The sequence below is a fragment of the Trichosurus vulpecula genome, chromosome 3, assembly GCF_011100635.1.
Source record: "Trichosurus vulpecula isolate mTriVul1 chromosome 3, mTriVul1.pri, whole genome shotgun sequence".
Lineage (NCBI taxonomy): Eukaryota > Metazoa > Chordata > Mammalia > Diprotodontia > Phalangeridae > Trichosurus > Trichosurus vulpecula.
In genome coordinates, this window is record NC_050575.1 from 299,039,718 (window position 1) to 299,053,636 (window position 13,919).

Sequence of the window (13,919 nt, forward strand, 5' to 3'; positions counted from 1 at the left end):
CTATGGAGACAGGATGAGGTACGTATCATCCCTATTGTCATGTTTGCTAATCACATTGTACCATGATGCTTTCATTGAGCCTGTGCAAGATGCATTTGTATCCTAATGCTTTCATTCAACTATAAAAATCAGTTATTTTATCTATCTGCTTAATAATCTGCAGAACATTAACTACGAAAGAAAAGTAGTGTGATGGCAGCTTGTTCTAGGATGTTTCTATCTAAATTTCATCAAATGGGACGAGAATGAGATGACGATATAGATGACAGGATATCTTGTCTAACATAACTAATAACATAGGAACTGGAAATTTCAAAGTAATTAACCCACTAATGCTTAAATAAATTGTGATCATCATAGAATTATTCATCATAAAATTAACTCAGTATTTTTTTGTTTAAATTACTTTTGCCTTTACTTTCATTTCTCTGGATTGAATAATAGAATTTATTAAACAACCACTGTACTACCACTGTGCAGATCCTTGCAGACCATTTTGTCCAAGAGCTCTTCCAAACTAATTAGCTTCTTACTCACAGATCTGGAGAATGTCAGAAGCCCTTTGTCCCTTTCCTTTCTGGGCAGTCAGCAGTAGCACTGATGTTCTCTCTGGGGGGATGAAAATCCAGTTTGTTCCAGGTATGAGGAAAGGTGAGGAGCTAAAGTTATAAAGGAAAGTGAAGCTGAAATCTCAGGAGCTGTACTCATTTTTTGGCATGTGTGTGAGTCATATTCTACTTAGCAGGGTTTTTCACACTGTGCCACGCTATTAGGAATCTGGCCCAAGGCTTTCAGAGCATTAAGTAAATGACTTTACCACTTATTAAATCTAGGCCTAAGAGATGGTCTTAGCTGAGTGAGTCATTTGCTCTTCTGAGCATCAAGTATATGGTCAATCTAATGCAGCATAAAGTTATAGTCATTCCCCTCCCTGCACTAACATGGCAACATCACTGGGTTCCTAGAGTTATTAGATGGGTCTTGCTGTGTAGAGGGTCGAAGTGACTTACTCATTACAGTGTGAAAGGCACTAGGGGCCACACAGGTATCAGAAAGTTCACCCAAGCCAACAGAAGTCAACCAGATTTCAGTGGTCTTTCTCGAATGCCTGCTTCTACTTTAGAACCACTTAGGCTCATAGTCTTACAGACTGTCAGAGCTGTAAGCAGCCTTAGAGACCATCTAGTCCAACCTTCCCATTCTACTTCTCTATATCTGAGCCAGTGGGAGGAAATGACTTCTCCAAGGTCACTCAGGCAATAGTAAAGCAAGATCTAGAATCCAGATCGCATGGCTTTCAGTTCAGTTGGTGCTGTTTCCCACAGTATCACAAACACTATGTAAATACCACTAGTGACACCCTCCCCCTACTCTATACCCAAATCCTGCATTATACCATTATCCCTTAACCTAAGTATCCAATGACCTCACAAAAGTCTCTGGTTGTCAAAGGACCTTCATTGGTCCTGAAAAGTAACTGCTTTTTACTCCCAACATTTCTTGCCATCAAAACTTAACTTGTCCTGTGCCACATTTCCTTATCGTTGGGTTCTCTACAGTGGTGCCATTGGGTGCTAAGGAGAAAATCAGAGGATTAAAATGTACCATATGATTTTAGCTGGAAAGGACAATAGCAATGTTCTAATCCCAACTCTTCATTTTACATATGAGGCAGCTGAGGTCCAGAGGAGAGAGGTCAGTTTTCTAAGATCACATAGGTTGTAGAGCTAGGAATCATGCCAAGCCTCTGGCCTCGAATCTATCACTATTTCCACTACACAAAGTGTTCTTAATCTGTGATCCATGAACTTTAAAAAAATTTATAACTATATTTCAATATAATTTATTTCCTTTGTAATCCTATTTATTTTATGCATTGAAAACATTATTCTAGAAGGGTTCCATAGCTTTCACTAGACTTTAAAAGGACTTCAAAACATACCCAAAAAATGGTTATGAACTCATACATTATGTCAATAAATCAGCTAAATAAATTCATACTTCTTCTCCCAGATAACATAATGCCTCAATCTAGTTTTAAAAGGTATAGATCTTTAAGAAGGCCCCATTATTAATGATGAGGATTTCAGGCAAGGTATAGAAGAGAAAATATCTTTGGTTAGGAGTCTTTCGGATAACAGGACAGAAGTGGTCTCCACTGTCTATCACTAACCAGTTATGGGACCTTGAACAAGGAAGTTGACTTCTCTGCCTCAGTGTCCTTCTCTGTTAAATGAAAGGATTGCACTAGATAATCTCTGAGGTCTCTCCCAGCTATAGAATCCTTAGATACTATGATTCTGAGATTATGGGTCTGCTCAAACCTGACAATTAGCCCACTGAGAGAGGAATGAAAGCCAGGAACACAGAGAGGGAGGAGGCTATGACTTTAGCTTATGATTTTGCTGCATAAATAAGTATTGGGTCGTAGTTAAGGCAGTCGGGGTTTTCTGCCTGCCTCAAATAGAGGTAGTCAGGAGGCGGTGGGCAGCAAGGGTGGACAGGGGATGGTAATGGCCAAGAAATTGTGGTCCTATTGCTAATAATAATCTACCCCAAGCCTTACAGGTCCAGGAAAAATAGCTAAGATGCTGACACTTCTTTGGCACCCAATGGATCCCATGCCCTTACTTCTTAGCCTCCCACACTCACCCTCCTGTAGTTGCTTTCTTGTGCTAACAGAATAATATAAGAGAAACGAAGTGCCACTTGGGTATTAGAGACTTGGTAGTATTATCACCCTTACCAAAAGTTTTCACATTTTCAAATAAGCCAGCACAACTCATTAGGGTACAGGGCCATGTATATAGTGGGTAGAGTGATGGACTTGAAGTCAGAAAGAGCTTGGGTCAAAATCTGCCTCAGATACTCGTTAGCTGTGTGACCCTAGACAGGTCGTTTAAGTCTCTCTTGGACTCAGTTCTTCATCTGAAAAATGAGATTAGGCTCCAGTGCCTTAAAGGTTGCTCTCTCACTCTATTGATCACATGAATTTTATTTTTATTTTAGGAAGGTGAACATTTATTGAATATTCACCCATAGAGGATATTATTTTAATTCTTCAAACTAAAGAGATAACATTCGATTTTTAACAACTTTGCTTTATAACCTGTTTTTTTTTTTGACAACTAAACTTTGCTTACAAAAAAAATGGAAGTGAATTTGAATAGGAAGAACATTGACCTGAACTTAGTGACAAAATCATTCTTCACTAAAAAGGATGGCTGCATTATCTTCAACACATTCTTTATAATCCATCCTGCCCATTCCTTTTTTTCTCTTGGGAACAAAATAATCCATTTTACAAAATTAAAAGGGGTATGATATGAATGAATTAGAATGTAAAGCCACAGGCTTCTTATGCTGTGTCAGTAGAGTACATGCAACATAGATTACACTGGCTATAACGAACTGGGAATTGTGATGAGGCCCTTTATCTAGGTCAAATTCAATTCCTTAGGATGAGCAGTTCAAGGGGAAGGAGATGACCAGTGGTAATGAGACACCATAGTACTTGGGTTGCATACTTAAAGTGAACACAGACTTTTTATATCATGTGTTACCTGATTCATTGTTTATTGGATAATACAAAAATCCACATTTTAAAAATAAGACAGGATCTCATGCAAACCATCCTTTTTCTGAGATACCAGGGTGTCCATGGGCATCCTTAATAAACCCTGTTAACCCACCGTTTGAGTTGAACATAGTTAAAAATAAAATAAAATAAATAAAATAAAATAAAACTCTACCAGTACACAGTGAGGAAGAAAAGAGAAGCTGCCTAAAGAGACTGATGTGACTATACAGAGAACTCATCGATAAATTGAGATTTTTGAAAAACATACACAGAGGAAGTAATTAAAAATGAATACAGAAGAGCAGTATACTCTTATGAGAATAATATCAGGAGAAATGGTTTTGAATTTTTTAAAGCTACATTGGGGGCAAAAGAAGTAGGAAAAAATAGGTAGGACCATTGCCTGGGGTGAATGTTATGATAACAGTGAGAAAATTGTACTCGAAGACCAAAAGGATGAAGAGTATCTATTGCCAAGATTACAACATGGATGGACAAACAATAGTGCATGTGCATCAGTATGTAGTATCTAGAACAGACGATATAAATAGACAAGTAGGACCCACATTTGAGTAAGATGAGGAAGTGTGCTGAATTGCTTTGGGGAAATTGAAAAACTCTTTCATTAAATTCCAAGCTTCCTGGCAAGACATGGAATACCATTGTCTCTGAAGAACTGCAAATGAATTGCCCTCACACATAGAGCAATGCAAAAGATACGCTGTGGATGTGAGCAGTGTATAATATATCCCCAGTGAAGAATGCTAAAGAACAGGAGTAAAAATTGTCATCAAGGAATTACAGGATAGGAAGAAAAGATGGCAAGAATGACAGATGACAGGTTGACAGCCAGCAAGCTTTTCTGATACCTTTGTGAGATTAAGAGAAAGTAAAGAAGATCTTTAGTATGCTGGGCAGACTAGACTCACTGTGATGAATTTACAGGAGGACATGATTCAGGATGGACAGGCATGGATGGATTGCACTCTGAATTGTTGGCAGGAACTTCCAAATGAAATCACAGATTCCTTTGAATATTTGAGTTCTCTTCCAAAGAAAATGATCTGGTGACTTTGAAAGGCTAAAACAACAGCAGGAAAGGGAAGCTCAAGTAGCAAGATAGTCAGACAGCATCTAACTGCCATCAATGTATTTAAATCACTAGGCCCAGAAAAACTACATCATATAATACTGAAAGAATTGCCATATATGATTGCTGAGCCACTGTCAATAATCTCTGAAAGATCTTGGGGAACAGCTGATATGCTGGAGAATTGGAGAATGGGAAATGTTTCATTCTTCAAATAAAAGTGGAGTGGGGAATCTGCAAATTACTGACTTCTTCCAGCAAAATTCTAGAGTATATTATTAAGGAGATACCATCACTGAAAAGGGGAACCTGAGATCACTTAAGCAGTATGACTTTATCAAGAATGGGTCATGTCAGACTAACTACATTTCTTTTCTGACAGGGCTAATAAAATTACAGGAATGATGTAAACATGGTATAAGATTTGAGCAAAGCATTTGACAAAGTCTTTCGTGCTTTGCTTATAGATAAGACAGAGAGATAAGGGCCAGATGATAGTATAGTTAAGATTTAGAACTGATTGAATAGTTGACCCTAAAGAAAAAAGGACATCATCACCAGTAGTCAGTCTAGCTCAACTGGAATGTAAAATGCATGAAAGTGAGGCAGATGACAACTATAAACATACATACATACATATATACACACATGCATTATATGTGTGTATATGTGTAAATGTATACATATATGTGTGTGTGTTCCCCTTATAATATTCATGGCCCAGAGTAAACTTGGAGAAAGATCTCTAGTAGAGTGTTCCCAGAATCTCTTCTTAGACCAACATTTTTGTCAATGATTTGGCTCAAACCAAATATTGTATACTTTTCAAGTTTATAGATGACATAAAATATGAAGGGATAGTTAACAGATTAAGTGAAAGTATTAAGAGCCAGAAAAATCATGGTGGGCTAGATTAATAGGCAAAATTGAAAAAGATTAAATAAGGAAAAATGCAAAGTATGTACTCACGTTCCAAAAATCAACTTTACAAGTGGATATATAAGTTCTTGTGAGAAAAAGATTTGGGTGTTTTAGTGAGTTGCAAGTTAAGACAATATAAGTAAACAAGGTGGCATGGCAACCAAAAAAAAAGCTAATGCTATCCTATGTTGCACTAAAGAAGGAACAGCATCTAGAAGAGGAAGATCATATTTAGGCTATGCACCATCCTAATGAAGCTACATCTAAATTGCTGACTTTTGTCTTATGCATTGAAAGAAAAGACATTCAAACTGAAGTGTCTAAGACAGGGTGACCAGTATGGTTCAAGGATTGGAGAGGCTTCTATAGGACATTCAGTTACATGAATGGAGATGTGCGGAAGAGAGGATTTAGAGGGCATATAATATCCCTCATCAAATATGCTAGGGGTTGTCATAAGGAAAAGGACAAGACTTATCTTCATAGTCCCAGAAGATAGAACTAGGAGCAATGGATGAGCATTGCACAGAGGTAGATTCAGGCTGAATTTGAGGATGGAAGGAGGTGATAACATATATACGTACATATATATAAAGACGTTATATGAAGTCTCCAAGAAAAAACAGAACAATCACTTGCCAGATAGGTTACAGAGAGGACTTTTGTTCAGTTACAGGTTGGACTCATTTCCATCTTCTATGCTTCTATGATATATTCGAAGAGCTCTTAAATAACAAGCTCTTCTTTGTTTCTTCTGGGAAAATAAAAGTAGATTAAAGCACATCAGTAGAGCAGACTAAATAAGCAAGACCTGCCTGAAGTAAATTATAAAGCTCCTTTAAATGACTTCAAGCTTACCAAGAAAGCAAAGGCCCATCTTTTTAATATCAACATTCTACTAGTATTGGTGTATGACAGCAAGTCATGAAAAATGACTGTCTCTGAAGAATTAACAATGAAAATCACACAGAGGGCAACGGAGAGGCCAATGGTAGGTTCATGTGGGTTGCAATACAGAACAATGATAAATGCCAAAGAAGAACCAGAGTAAAAGACATCATGAAGGAATTGTATAATAGGAAGAGAAGATGGATCAGTCACATAGAGAAAGTGAGAGATAAAGGTTGACAAGAAGCATGCTCCATTTGTACCACAGGAGAAAATGAGAAAGGGCTCCAGCACATTGAGTAAATACCCTTTGGCCAATTTATGGTAGGACATGGCCAAAAGTTCTATATGCTGGAAGGGTGATCTGCATCATTTCAGGGAACTTTCAAATCTATGAGATCACAAATCCATTTGAGTATTTCAGAACATACAAGATAAATGAAACATAGGGGGACAGAATACTAACATTAGTGGGGGAGGGGAGGTCAGCAAAAGCTTCCTTTAAATAGTAGTGCTTCAGCTGAGTTTTGAAGGAAATTAGGGATTCTAAGAGGTAGCTGTGAGGAGATATGCATTCCTGGTATGGGGCGGGGGGCAACCAGAATAGTCATTCCCTAATAATTAGTGATCAAAATATACAAAAATAAAAGTTTTCAAAAATAAAAAATACATACTAGCAACTACCATATGAAAAAATATGTCAAATCAGCAGTAATAAGAGAAGTGCAGATAAAAACTATGAGGAAAAACCTCAGATTTATCAAATTGACAGTTGACCAAAAAAAAAAACCAGGAAAAATCACTATTATTGTGGTTGTAGGAAAATAGGTATACTAATTCTGTGCAAATTGGACCTGCAATTTGCTCCAATCGTTATAGGAAACAATTTGAAAATAAGTAAGAACAGTTATTAAACTCTCCATACTCTTTGACCCAGTGATCTCAATTGTCTTACACCCTAAAGAGATCTGTGGCAGAAAGAAAAGTTCTATATATTCCAAAATATTCAGAATAGCACTTTTTGTTACAGCTAAAATATGTAAACAAAGTCTATATCCGTTGATTGGGGAATAGCTAGATAAATTATAGGAAATGAATGTAAGGAAGTTGTATTGAAACATAAGAGACAAATATGGAGAATTCAGTGAAACATGGTAAGATTTGCATGGACTGATACATGAAAAAGAAATCAGACCAAAAGGCCAATGACTATGGAAATGTAAAAGAATACAAAATGAATAACAACAGATTTTAAAGATAATACAAATATTGGTTCCAGGTGATTGATTCTAGAACCACTTTCTGTTAAGTAGTAATAGGCTCGGGGTCACAATATGTACTGTCAATCAGGCTGCTTTGCTTAACTGTTTTGCTTTTGTGGAGGGAGAGGGGAACGGGGTGGAATATCATCACAGTGAGGCCCTGTGAGATGATTGGTGTGTAAGAAATAAAATGCATCCAAAAAGATTTTTTTAAATAGGAGGTGGATTTCACTTGCCACAGAAAGGAGTTAGGTCTAAATGTCACAGGTTACCAAGGGAGGGAATGGAATTGACATGTTTTGAAACTGTTAAGAACAGGATTTTAAAATGCAGATGATTATGTTGGGTCTCATCAGCCTAGGATGACTTATTTAATAGAAAAAAAGATGGACTAGATGGCCTTTTAAGGTTCCCTTCCCTCCCTAAGATGCTCAAATTCTATTTTTCACTTTATTTTATTTACATAATATTCAAGGTATATTTTAACGTATAAAACAAAAATGCTAGACTCTTGCCTCAAAAAACAAACTGTCATCATATAGCATTTCCAGAGACCAAACTATTAAAAATGGTATTTTAAATTCTCAGTGGTAGTAATATTTCATTCTAATTAACTTTCATTACAACAAACACTGATAGAGATATTGTGGGACAAATATATCCTTTCTCTGCACAGGTAAGTCTATTATGATTATACTCTCACTGACACATGTTACTGCTACTATCTAGAATAGGAGGAAACTTAAAATCTGGTCCCCGTTTAGCTCTTTTATTGTGAAGAGTGATCATTTGTAAGTGTCTTGATTGCCAGTGGACACTTTGTGAAGAAAAAAATAATCCTGGTGATCTTCTCTGGCCCCCAGTTTCCTCATTTGTAAGATCAGGATATTGAACTGGATGGCCTGTAGAGTTTCCTCTAGCTCTAAATCTATGATCCTATAAAAGTCTATGAAATGCTTGTGGAAATTCACAGCTTATAATAGTTACCAACATTCATCTATGGCTATAATGAAAGCAGTTCCCTTGTTTACTTCAAGAAAACAAACCATTAGGGTTTATAATAAAAGTACAAACAGCACCTGAATTGATGAATTTGCTTGTTATTGTCCTCTTCCACCTTGGGAACAGTTTCTCTAACAGTCGGGCTCTGGCCATGCCAAATAAAATTCTAAGCAGTCAGAGATTTCTACAGAGGCTAGAAAAGCCCATTAATCAGTGTGCTCAAGGAGGAATAGGATTATGCAAGTCACATAAAAGTAAAAGACTCTGACCTACTGTCAATGGTTCTTGGAGCCTGAAGATTCTTTTCTAAGAAAAGTCAATACCCAACTTTCCCATTATTAGAACTCTGTTGGGAGGCTGGGGGGGAAAGCTGGGTCATGGAGGTCATCTTTCCCAGACTCATCCCAGTTCAGTTCCCTATTTTTTCTCAGTTGAGTTGCGGCCATTTGGGCCTTGGGGTTTTTTTTTGTTTTTTTCTTTTTTTTTGTTGGGGGCTTTTGGAGCGGGGGGCTGTTGTTACTGATTCTAGCCCTGTTTCCCAACAGTCTTCCAAACAGACACATGAATACTGTGTTAGCATCACACAAGGAAAGTCATTTTTGTACAATGTGCACTATTCTACTTAGCCTATCTTATGGCAAACCAGGATCAGCTCATTCAAATGTGAGACTATTGACCTTATTCAATAGATCTTAACCATCTTTAATATTTCAAAAGAGAAGAAATTTAACCATTGTGGGTGTTTTCTAATCCTTCAATGCCTGAGTTGTGACTGACAAAACAATTCATCACCTGATGACATTCAGTGAGGAGCCTCTCTGAATTTAGCCCAGCTGGTTATGAAGCAGTGAACACACACACTCCATCCTGGACCTGTACTCAAAGGCTTTGCAGCTTGGAAAACCTGCCAGAGCTGGTATCCCACTGGCACAGTCATCAAGAACCCAAGATCACAGCCACACAGCAATAAGGCACTGGAGAAGGACTTTATTGGGGGTCAGCCAACCACATGGAAATGATTCACTCATCTTCAAACCAATCCACTTCCATGAGCATTTATTAAGCACCTACTACGTGCAAAGCACTGCTCTATGATCCAGGCATGAATGTGTGCATATACACAGTCACACACACACACACACACACACACACACACAAACACACACACACATAATAAAAAACAGCCATTGCCTTCAACAAGTTTATATCCCTCTAGAACAATATAATGTTTAACAGGTAAGTATTTAAATGATGGCTTGGTGAGAGAGGATGAACAACTACAGGGGAAAGATTTCCCGTATAGAAGAGAACGTGAGCTAAGTCTTGATGAAGGCCAGGGATTCTAAGAGGCAGAGGGGAGGAGTGAATGTATCCGAAATGTGGAGATCAGTGTGCAAAGATATAAATGTGAAGAGGGGAGTGCTGAATGTAGGGAATATCAGCAGGCCAGTTAGGCTGTATGAAGTAGAATGAGATGCATTAAGCCTGAAGAGGTAGATTGGAGCCAGATTGTTAAGGGTTTTAAATGCCATGCTGAGGAGTTTGTATTTTATCACTCAGATGCTAATGTGCTTGTTAAAACAAAAATCCAGATTGTTTGAATGCAGGAAAGAGTTATCATTTAGACTGCAAAAATCTTTTTCTCCCCTATATTCTAGCATATTAACCCAGTTTCTAGTTTGGATCTCTTTCCTCCTTATGGTATATGCTCCTGGATATGTGAAATCCATAGATAAAAATTTATTGCTCCATTTCAACAGCCTTTGCTACAAGCAGACTTTTCAGTGTCCTGTGAATGAATCCTTCAGTTTCCTGACTTCATTCATCATATGGTCCTTCTTACAATGAAGGAGCATAGCTGGATGGGACCACAAAAGCTACCTAATTTACCCCCCTCATTTTACAGATGAGGAAGTTGAGGTCTAGGTATGCTAAGGGACTTGATACCTCAATGGCTATCTAAATCCAATCTATCTTCAAGGCTTTTTTCTCTATTCCTACTTTCTCCGCATAGCCTTTCTTGACCGCCCTGAATCACGGTGAGCTTTCTTTCTGAGTTCTGACCACAATGTCTGTCTGTATTACTCATATGACACCAGCCATAAACAGTCTTAGTATCTTTTCATATGTTTTTTTGTTCCCTGTCTTCCCAAAAAAAGGATCACAAGGTCAAAGATCATCTCTACATCTCTCAGGGCCTTAAACTGGTCTTAACACAAAGTAGGTTATTCAATAATTATCTTGTGATTGATGACCCAGGGAAGAGAATACTTGATTTGAACTCATAGAATCTGGTTTTGTATCCTATCTCTACTACTGGTTACTTGCGTAAACCTGGGGCAAACTGCTGCTTTTGTAAGCTTCTATTTCCTCATCTATAAAATATGAAGGTTGGAAATACATGATCCCGAAGGTCTCATCCAGTTCTAAAGTCTGGCCCTTACAGTCTGTGTGGCTTTGGACAAATCATTTTCTTTCACTGGTCTATAATTTCTTCATCTATAAATTGAGGGGATTGCCACGGATGACTTCTAAGGTCCTGAGTACACTTTGGGTCATTTTTCTGATTTGTCGTTCTTACTCAGATGATATGGAAATTTCAGTTTCTGATTCCATCACTTTAAGGATATAATCACCAAAGCTCCTTATAAGCACATAGGGTCACAAGGCTCAAAACTTAAACAGGTTCATTTAGGAGGATAGGAAAACCAGTAAGGCTCATTCAAAACCCACAGAAAACAACAATATCCACCACTGAGCAACTCTTACCTCAAGTTCCCTGACATTGAACCATATATCCTGGTCAAGTGTTTTTATAGCTCAAATGCGCCTGAATACTAGAGTGCTCAAGTTTGCAAAGTCCTATTTTGTACTGCATTTACATTACTCCAGGCCTTATATATATGGGATATCCCAGAAGACCAGAGGGATTCTCTTTCCTTATACTTTACAAGCAAGGCTCTGTGCCTGTTAGTTCAAGGTGACTTGCCATAGTTTGCTTTCTTTCTCCCCCAGCATTCTGGCTGTCTACTTCCTATCTATATTACCATGTTTCATGGGTTTAAGGGATGGGAACAAGAGAATCCCACTTTATCACCAATTATCTATCTAATTTGACATTAATTCTTCTGGTAGTCGTTGGCACAGGACTGCTCAGCATGGTGTGCCCACATCAGAGAAGGTGCTATGCTCTATGAGCAAAATAGAATTGAAACAGCTCAAAGGAAACGCAGGATGCACAAGTTTGGAGTACTCACCCCAAATGTTCACGTGGACTATTTGTGCCCAACCTGTGGCAGAGCACTCTGAGCTCGTATTGGCCTGATCGGGTCCTCTTCAAAAATGAAGCACAACAACCAATCCATCAGTCTGCCTGGATTTCCCATGCCTAACTGGGTCGGATTTATTCAAACTACCCAGGTCTGCTTCCCGAAACACATCAGAGAGGGAGGAAGAAAGAGCCCTGTGTTACCTTCATCCCTAGCCCCCTCTCAGTCTAAGGGAGTGATTTGCAAGTCCTGATACATTAGCAATTAAATAGCCAAACAGTAAGTGCCAAAGAGGAGTACAAGAAAGAAAATGAGGTTAAAAAAGAAAAAAAATGCATGAAAAGATGGAGGAAAAGGAGAAGACAAGCAAGAGTCAATAAAACAGTAGTTACAGAATTGACATAGAGGCAACTGAAAGTCAATTACAAAACTGTGTTTTCAGCAGAGAGCTGAAGAGGCAACAAGTTAGAGAATACAAAATAGACAAGACCTGGCCAAAAAAAGCATCTAACAGAAATGATTGTTATCCTAATATATTTTCCTATGCAGTGGCAGTCTTGTCCACCCCAAGACACCTTTGACCTCCCTTTGGAGTCAGAGGCTGTTTCTCCTCAAATTCTAAACAATGGAATGAGAAGACCGTGACCTCAGGTCCAGACTGCTCCCAGACTCCAGATTTTCACCAGTCCTTTCATTGAATAGGTATTGGCACTTGCAAACTGCCTAAGGAGAAAAAATGGATAAATTCAATCTAACAAGATGGCCAGTTGTTTGGAGGAATGAGGGGTTGGGGAATAGTTCAGGAAAGGAGGTAGAACTATTAAAGTCAGTCCAACAGTTACAACCAATTACTCGTTTCTTAAAAAAAATTCAACCTGTCTTTCCTTCTCCATCCTGAATCACACGAGCAGACACAGGTTGAGATCCAGAAAGAACTCAATGTTCAATTCCTGCTTTCATTCTGTCTATTAGCATCTTTCATTGCAAAGGCTAGGGAATGGATTTTTCCAGAACCCTTTTGATTGATAGGTTCTGATATGACTAACCTCCAAAGTAGCTTAACAACCAGACTCTTGAACCCCCAGACTGACTTCTCTGGCCCATAAAATGCCATTTAGGATGTGCTAAGCTCCATTCTAAGCACACTGCTGGAATTCCTATGTCCCCATGAGGTCCTGGAAAAAGCAGACTCCTAAGGAGCCAGGAGAAAATGGCAGCTGCATTTGAGCTCCCTTTCCCCCCCAGGGACAACTATTCACTAGCCTTAAGCAGTCCCTATGCTAAAAACAAAGCTGGTTTCCTCAAGAGAGGTTCTGCCCTTGTGTGGGAGTAGCAGCTGTCTGGAGGCAATACTAAATATGGTGAACCCAAAATAAAAATAAGCAGAGTACAAGGGGTTCATTTAAGCAACAAACACTAAAGAAGCAGGCCAAAAACATGGATGCTGCACAGCAAAACAGAATAATAACAAAAATAATCATAAATTAGAGGATGGGACTGAACTATAAGTAATGTTTATGAATATTCCTATTCCAACCTGTGTCAGATATGGTCCCTTTATAAGAGTTTATGACCAATAACAAACAAGAATAAGAGAAAGATACAAAAGAAGGATCAAATTAGTCCCAAAGCTGATCCCTCCAAAAAAAATATCTCTTTCTACAGGGCCCAAAATTCCCATTGTAATCACTCCTTAAGGCCTTGCATTTTAACTAAGTTAAGGCATCATTGCTTGGCAAAGGGAACAAATTAACTAGCTAACATAAGCAGGGAATGCCAATATTCTTCTAGCAATGCTTTATAGCTATACATCACGGAGATCCTTGACCTTAGGAGAGTTAAAATGACAAATAACATAAAGGGCAATGGAAAAATATTATGAAATACATGTATTTCTGTATGCACAT